This window comes from Fukomys damarensis, unplaced genomic scaffold (genome assembly GCF_012274545.1).
Source record: "Fukomys damarensis isolate Sample0158 unplaced genomic scaffold, DMR_v1.0_HiC HiC_scaffold_19, whole genome shotgun sequence".
Lineage (NCBI taxonomy): Eukaryota > Metazoa > Chordata > Mammalia > Rodentia > Bathyergidae > Fukomys > Fukomys damarensis.
In genome coordinates, this window is record NW_022900931.1 from 63,678,379 (window position 1) to 63,686,318 (window position 7,940).

General features: G+C 60.7%; 1 long non-coding RNA gene across 1 annotated transcript; it reads right to left on the reverse strand.

The window, feature by feature from the left end:
* Nucleotides 1–4,932: 4,932 nt before the first annotated feature.
* LOC104873894 lies at nucleotides 4,933–7,940 on the reverse strand. The gene is made up of 3 exons (XR_783607.3): nucleotides 7,923–7,940; nucleotides 7,166–7,231; nucleotides 4,933–5,310 (listed from the first exon to the last, which is right to left on the reverse strand). It is a non-coding gene; the product is annotated as an uncharacterized LOC104873894 (long non-coding RNA).

Here is a 7,940-nt window from a genome sequence, read left to right on the forward strand (position 1 = left end):
ACCAGGCCCGGCAGCAGCTCGAGGAAGAGGACGAGGAGGAGGCTGCGCCCCTCAGCCGCACGGAGGTGGCCACCCTGAGCCAGGAGCTGCTGCAGTTCATGGCCACCAAGGTAGCACTGTGGCTGGGGCAGGCGGTGGCCCGGGTGTGCTGGACTTGGGCACAGAGAGGCTGAGTGGCTGAGCTGAGACCACACAGCTGGTCAGGGAGGAGCCTGTGCACTGCTTCTCGGCAGATGCCTGTGAAGCACCTGCGTGCACAGGCGCAGTGCCCCCAGTTAACAGCTCAGGTTGTGACTAGAGAGGAGGCCGCCATGTGCATTCATAGGGAAGGCTGCAGGCACGGCTGGATCCAGCTGCCCCGTGTCGGCTCCCTGGGTCTGTCTCCTTAGGTTCCCTACAGCCTCCGGCGGCTCACGGGGCTGGAAGCCCAGAACCTCTATGTGGGACCCCAGACCATCACAGCCATGCCCAGTCTCCCTGGCCTCTTTGGCAGCTCTGCTCTGTCCCCCCACCCCACCAAGGGTGGCTACAGTGTCACCGACTTCCTCACCTACAACTGCCTCTCGGTGAGTGCGGGCCCCTGGGCCCCCTCAGCCCCTGCCCTGGAGACGGGGTGCTAGGAACCCCACTCGGACCCTGCAGCTGCAGGGCCTGAGCCGACGCACCCTCTGCAGAGCGACACGGACCTGTACGGTGGCTGCCTGCGCACCTTCTGGACCTGCCCGCACTGCGGCCTGCACCTGCCGCTCACGCCCCTGGAGCGCATGGCCCACGAGAGCACCTGTGCAGAGGGGCCCGACGGTGCCCCAGGTAAGGGGCTCCTCCCTCCTGCAGGGCCCACCTCTCGGCTGTGGTCTCTGGTCCCTCCTGTGTCTCCATGGCTGCGTCCCCTGCTCCTTTCTCGTCCCTCGGCTGTCCGTGCCATTGTCACCAAGGGGTGCCACAGCGTCTGCCTCTGTACCCCACGCCGCAGGGACGGTGGCGGGGCTGCGTCTCTGCCTTCTCTGGGGATAGGGTCCAGTCCAGCCCGCGTGTGTGGTTAGCAAGGGGGCTCCCGAGGTGGGGGGAGAGCGGGAACCTCGCGCCCCTCTGAGCCTCCCTCCCCACCCCACAGGTGCTGAGGAAGCCGCTTCCGAGCAGCCCCAGAAGGCGTCCGCCCTGCGGCGGCCCTACCGCTGCGACAGCTGCCAGAAGGACTTCCTGTTCACACCCATCGAGGCGCTGCGCCACCGAAGGCAGCACGTGTGAGCCACCGCCCGACCCCACCATCCCCCGGCGACCCCTGCGGCGGCCAGGCTCCGAGCGGCGCTGCTCCCGGCGGCACGGAGGGAACAGGAGGGCAATAAAGCTCGCACTGGTGCCACCTCGACCTCCCTTCCTACTCCGTCCACTGAAAAGCCCTGCTTGAGGGTGTCTGTCTCCGGTGACCCTGCGGCAAGGGCTGTTTGGGAGGAGGCTGGGCGGGACCTGGCCTGAGCCTCCAATCTGCCATGTCCTTTGTGTCGTTAGACGCACGTCACCTCTGCACCCTGGGTCCCTCATTGGTGAGATGGGATTACAGCTCCCACCTTGGGGTCGGCACAAGTACCCAGGCCAAGCTCGGCTGCCCAGCCTCGTGGCCGTTGTTAATTTTCTTTGGTGATCTATTTTGAGATGGGGGCTTTTGCTTTGTTTCCAGGCTGACCTTGAACTCCTGGGCAGAAGTGATCCTCCTGCCTCAGCCTCCTGTGTGGCTGAGACTGGGTGCATGCCTGTTTCAGTGTTCAGAGTCACAGTTGTATGCCAGTGACTGCCTGGGCAGGTCCCCCCACCCAGACTCACACGGGACACAGCCCTGACCCACCCTCCCCTCTCCCTCTGAAAGCTCCTGTAGGGCAAGGTGACTTCCCTGGCCCTGCGGCCTTTGTCCCAGCAGTGTCCCTTGGCTGACCTCCTCTTCCCGCTGCAAGTGCCCGAGAGTGCTCCATTTGATGGGCTTTTTGTTTGTACCAGGGATCAAATTGAGGTCCTTGTGCTTGCCAGGCAGGTGCAGTGCCACTGAGCTACTTTGGGTTTTTCAGTATTGGGGAGTGAACCCAGGGCCTTTGCACTGAGCCACATCCCTGATCCTTTTTAGTTTTTGAGACAGGGTCTCTGTAAATCATAACATTCCCCAGTCTGGACTCAAACTTGAGATCCTCTTGCCTCAGCCTTCCAGATGCTAGGATCACAGCTATGTGCCCCATGCCCGGCTGCCAGAGAGCCCTTGGAGGAGAAGGTGTGTTTGCCGTTCCCACTGCCCCGTGTTCGGGTCCACACACCTCGGGAGGTCCCCAGCACTCTTCTGTGCACCTTCCTGAGCTGCCTGCTCTTTCCCACCACCCTGGCCTGGCTATAGCTCCCGACTCCCTCCCCTGCTTCCCACGGCTGCCGGGACAGAACCACAGGCAGCGAGGCTTCCGGCTCTCGGTTCCAGAGGCCGGAAGTCCAGGATCAAGGCCTGCAGGGCCGCACTCCCTCGGGGCCTGCTCACTGCCCCCGCCTCTCCTGGCAGCTTGGCTCTCCTTGGCTTGCGCACAGGCCCTATTCAGCCCTCCTGCAGCGCAGGAAGAGTCTGCAGTCCCCTGAGGAGAGACGCTTACACTGCACAAGGCTGGGCCCAGGCACCTTAACTCAGCCTCCTGTGGCTCAGTGTCTCAGCCAGGCCTGCAGGGTCCCCTCTGACCCACCGGGGATGAAGCACAAGCCCCGCTCCGCCTCTGCACCAGTTCCCCCGAGATGGGAAGAAACGAAGTGTGGACCCCGCCATAATGTGACGGCCCTGGAGGGCAGGACGCAGAGCGGCAGGAGCAGACACCAGTGTTCGCGGACGCGAGATGCCCAGCCGGGCGCGCTGGCTCAGGTCTGAGATCCGCGCTGTGGGAGGCTGAGGCTGGAGGGTCTCAAGGTGCCAGCCTGGCTGATTTGGCAAAACTCTGCCTCAAAGTGAAAGATAGGCTGGGGCTGGGGCTGGGGCTCAGTGTGAAGGCCCTGGGTTCAGTCACCGTTACTGAATAAAAGGAAGGAGGGAGAGAAGGAGAGGAAGAAGGAAAGGAAAAGGAAATTCCCAGAGCAGGTAAGCCCAGGCACAGGGCGGGGATTAGTACGAGGGCGGCTGAGGGAGAGAAGGAGAGGAAGAAGGAAAGGAAAAGGAAATTCCCAGAGCAGGTAAGCCCAGGCACAGGGCGGGGATTAGTAGCCGAGGGCGGCTGTGTTCCAGGGATTTTCTTGCGGGTTAGTGTGGTGGAAGTCGCTGGTGGTGGTGATGCACAGCTTGATTATAGACTGCAGACAGTGAATTCTGCGGCAAGCGAGTTCCATCTTGTTGGAGCGGTTACCAACGGGGAGAGGACACCCGCGGTTCCCTGCCACTCCCTGGAGGGGGCCGGCCTCGTTGCTGCCCCCTTCCCGCCTCCTCCTGGCCCCCAGTGCAGTGCTCCGGCCCCTGCACAGACTCTGGCCCCACGTCCCAGGCTGTGTGCACAGCCTGTGTGTCCGACATGGCTGTGAGGTGACGCACGGGAGACATCAAAAGCTCCATGCCCAGGAGGTGCGGGGGTATTTTTAGGGGCATCGGCCACTTTCCGTCGCCGGGTGGTGCCTCCAAATGGGTATAACCTAAAGGATTAAGTGGGGGCGTTTCCAGGGATGGGGAGAGGTGCACGTGGTCTCACTGCGTAGGCCAGGTTGGCGTTGAACTTGTGGCAGTCCTGCCTCAGCCTCCCAAATGCTAGGATCACAGGCGTGCACCACCACCCCTGGCTAAATCCTACGCTGCTTTCTTCACCTCCCCAGAGTCTGGTCCTCACGGGAGACTGGAGCAAGTCCCCCAAACGGGGCCGATGCCTCATTTGGCCCATCTGGAACAGCTCCCCAAGGACAAGGGCCTTGGTATCAGGGTGGGGACACATGGGACGTCAGCACTGAGTATGTACTTGTTGCGTGAGTGAGTGAGCAGAAGGTCGCCTGTAGTCCCAGAGACTGGAGGCTGAGGTAGGAGGGTCCCAAGTTCAAGGCCCGCCTAGTGCTAGGACCCCACACCGCAGGCAGTGTCGCCTGCCCATCTAGCTGTGGAGCCTGAGGCCACAAAGCAAAGCACTGTCCTGGGGTGCGGCAGTGGGCAGCACGCATTGGCCCGAGCCTCCCTCCACCTGCACTCCCAGGGACGCAGAAAGCATCGCCCAAGCCCCAGATAGGAGCTGGGGTTCAAACAGCTGCCATCCTGTGCCCTTCAGCTCCACCCCCCACACTGTGAGCCACGACACCCCACGTGCCCCTGAAAGGGTGGACGCTTTCTCCTCTAGGATCGGGGCCCCTGGCCTCGGGGCTTCCGTGGCCCAGAGCATCCCATTCCCATAGGGAAGTGCAGCCCAGCCTTGTCCCCAGGAACAAACTGTGCAGCTTCTGTCGGTGAGAGCCGCTGGGTCCTTCATCCTGGTTGTCCCTGTGGTCGGCCAGCCGCACTCCACAAGCAGGCCCCCTGCTGCCCACCAGCAGACAACAGATACACAGCGTGGCCCTGCTAAAGCCACCCGAGCTGCCCAGCCCTGCCTGGTGGAAAGTCCAACCCCAGCACCACAAGGGTAAAAATAGCTGACATTTGGAAGCTTATGGGAAGCTCTTGTTACGCAGCACTGACTAACTGATACACTGGGGTGCCCGAGCAGGGTGCAGACTATCGATTGTTATTACTAGTTGTGGTTTGTGGGCTTCAGCGAGAATTTGAACTCTTGGTTTCTCTGATATTTTTTGTTTGTTTCCGTGGTACCAGCGATCAAACTCAGGCCCTTGCGCTTGCAAGGCAGGCTGCGGAACCATTGAGTCAAATCCCCGGCCCTTAGAATTTGAACTCTTGGAAGAGACACAAGAACTCTTAACTGGTGAATTTGTGTTTTTAAGATTTTATCAAAAAAAAAAGGTAGAAGACGTCAGAGAAGGGAGGTGGGGGAAGGAGAGGAGGGAGCAGGGTGGGAGGGTGAGGGACTCTCCCCAGATGTCGGATCTGGGTGATCCCCCTTCCCTGATAGCCCCACCCCAGTCCTCTGTCCCGCAGGCGGGGCCTCAAGCCCCTGGCATCTGCAGCCAGGCCCAGGTCAGGGCAGGCAGGAGCAGGGGGCCGGGCTGGAGGCCACGTCTCTGTCCTTGAGAGGCCCTCAGGTGGACACTCGGGTCCCATGTCCTGGGGGCCCCAGGGAGGTAGGCGTTGAGCAGAGGGGCTGAGGAGCCGGAGTGCTGGAGCCGCAGGGACACCGAGCAGGTGCCAGGCCGGTGGTCACGGTCCAGAGGCAGCGTCTGCGGTGAGGAAGGAGGGGCCGCTCAGCATGGAGGAGCAACCCAAAGCGCCGAGGATGCAGAGAGGGACCGGGCAGGGACAGCAGGGCAGGGAACGCAGGAGGCGCGGAGAGGCAGCAGGAGACAGAGATGGGCAGACAGGAGCCGCGCGCAGTGTCGTTCGCCTGTCTTCCCAGTACTCCGGAGAGGCTGAGGCAGGAGGACTGAAAGTTCGAGCTCAGTTTGGGCCACCCAGTGATCTAGCAAGACCTTGTCTCAAAAAAGTAATAAAAAGGGTGCGGCTGGGAATGTAGCTCGGTGAGAAGGCTTTGTAGTCAAAACCCAGTTCCTAAAGAGAGGGAGGCGGGGTGGGATAAGGAGGCAAGGGGTGAGCAGACCCCAGGCGCTGGGGAAGCAGGGTGACAAGCCCCCATCACTGTGGACCCCAGAGGCCATCAGCCACTCAGCCCAGGCCGCTGCTGGCCCCCGCTGGGACATGCCCATCTGTCTCCCCAGCTCGGGCCCCAGGGCCCCTATGGCTCAGCTGTGCTCCTTTCTAGATGCCCCCTGAAGTTGTCACCTGCCTCCTGGACCACCTGCCTGGCCCAACCCAGGTCCCTGTGTGTGTGGAGGGGGGAGGGGGCCTAAGTGCCCGGGGACTTTGAAAATGCTGTGCCTGCTGTTAGATGCGCCGGTCCTCGAGCCAGTGCCCCCGGAACCCCTCCTGGAATGCAGTCCAGGGGAGAGCCCCTTCCTGGCCTGGCTCCCCTGCGCTCTGTTGGCTCCTCAGCTGCCAGGTCCTGGTGCTACCTGCTCTGGGCCATCTGGGTCTGTCCCCGCTGGACTGAGGGCCCTATGGGGGCAGGGCTGGGCTGTCCTGGTCACTGCTGGCCACAGAGGCCATAGGTGGGGGGATGCTGAGGGAAGGAGTTTGGTCTGCCCAGAAGGCACTAGGGAGCCACAGAGGGTTTAATCCAGGGAGAATCGAGATCTGATCTGTGCTAAGAAACTCGGCTCTGCTCGCTTCAGCAGCACATATACTAAAACTCTGGGCAGAAAATGCCTCTCCACACATGCTGGTCCTTCTGCTGTTCCTGGCAGGACGAGCCTGTAAAGTGACTTCTCCCTGAGCTTCCATTTTCTTATCTGTATAATGAAAACAGAATAATCTCTCCGTCTTGGGGCTGTCTAACATATTCCCATGATGCCAGACCAGAGGAAGTCACACCTGGGAGAGAGAGATTCCACCCAGTACCTTTATCCCTTCTGTCCAGCAGACTCCTACTCATCCTGCAGCACCCTCCCTGCAGGTCACTTTCTCTAAGTGGCCTCCCTGCTACTCCAGAGGTAGTGGTGACGGGAAGGCTATGCTTTATTGTTTCAGCTGTGGCCCTGGATATCATTGGTTTCTGATGTCCACTTCCAGACAAGACCAGTCTTCTCAAGAGCCAGACTCTCCCTGAGGCACGTCGGGGCGGGAGCAAGGGTTTAACTGTGTTCAGGGCCTGGGATTTGGCTGTGGTTCCACCGCAAGGGCCTGAGTTTGATCCCCGGTACCAGGAAAAAAACTGTGTTTGGAGATGGAAGGAGGGAGGGAGGGACGGATGAGTGGGTGGGTGCTTATGTGGGTGAGCGCCCCTCATAAATGGGATGTGTGGATGAGGTACATCGGGTCACTGGAGGTGGGTAGGGGAGCGGGGAGCAGGGTGAGTAGAGGTTGGAAGGGTAGCAAGTTGGTAGGTGAGGGATGTCGGAGAGAAGGGTGGGTGGACGGCTCGTCTTCCCACCGAGACTGGCAGGGACTGTCAGGACTCCATGGTCGGGCGGTCTAGCAAAGCAGTGCTAGGTGCATAGGCCCGCGGCCGTGGACACTCACGCTTCTGACGCGGCCTCTATAGGTAATGCCACTCTGCTTCTAAGTTCAGACTCATCCCCACTGAGCCTGAGAGACAAAGAGGAGCGTCAGTGGGGCCTCCCACCCACAGTGTCCCTAGGTCCCTTCACCCCTTCCTCTGCCCGTGTCCTACCACGAGAGTCACGTTTTGAGAGGGTGTTGGCCTTTTAAGGAAGAGTAGAGACCTGGGTGCAGTGATACTTGCAGTCCCAGCTATTGGGAGGGCCAAGGGAGGCTGAGGCAGGAGGATCGCTTGTGCCTAGAAGCTGGAGACTGGCCGAGGAAAGATATCCTGAGCCCCTGTCTCACAAGAAGGGGTGGGGGCACAGTGGCACACGCCTGTAATCTCAGTACTCAGGAGGCTGAGGTGGGATTGCCAGAGTTCAAGGCCACTCTGAACTACATAGCGAGACCCTCAAAAAGGAAAAGTGTGAGTTGGGTCTAGGATGTGGCTCAGTGGCAGAGCATGTGCTCAGCATGCTCAAGGTCCTGGGTTCCATTCCAGCAGCAACAAAAAGGAAAAGGTAAAAAGCAGAGACTTCCAGTGTGGAGGGTTGAGCGTGGAAGTGAGCTTTGTAAGGAAAAGGTGGGGACCAGGAAAACGGCATCGCAGTCTTCTGTTTGTGTCCTGTATGCAGATGCAGTGTTTATTATTCTTGAACCGAATCTCAGAAGGTGGGACGTCGGTTTAGAGGCGGGGCCTGGCCGCGGGGCGGGGCCAGTGGGGGGCGGGGCTTACCCAGCGGCCGGACAGTCG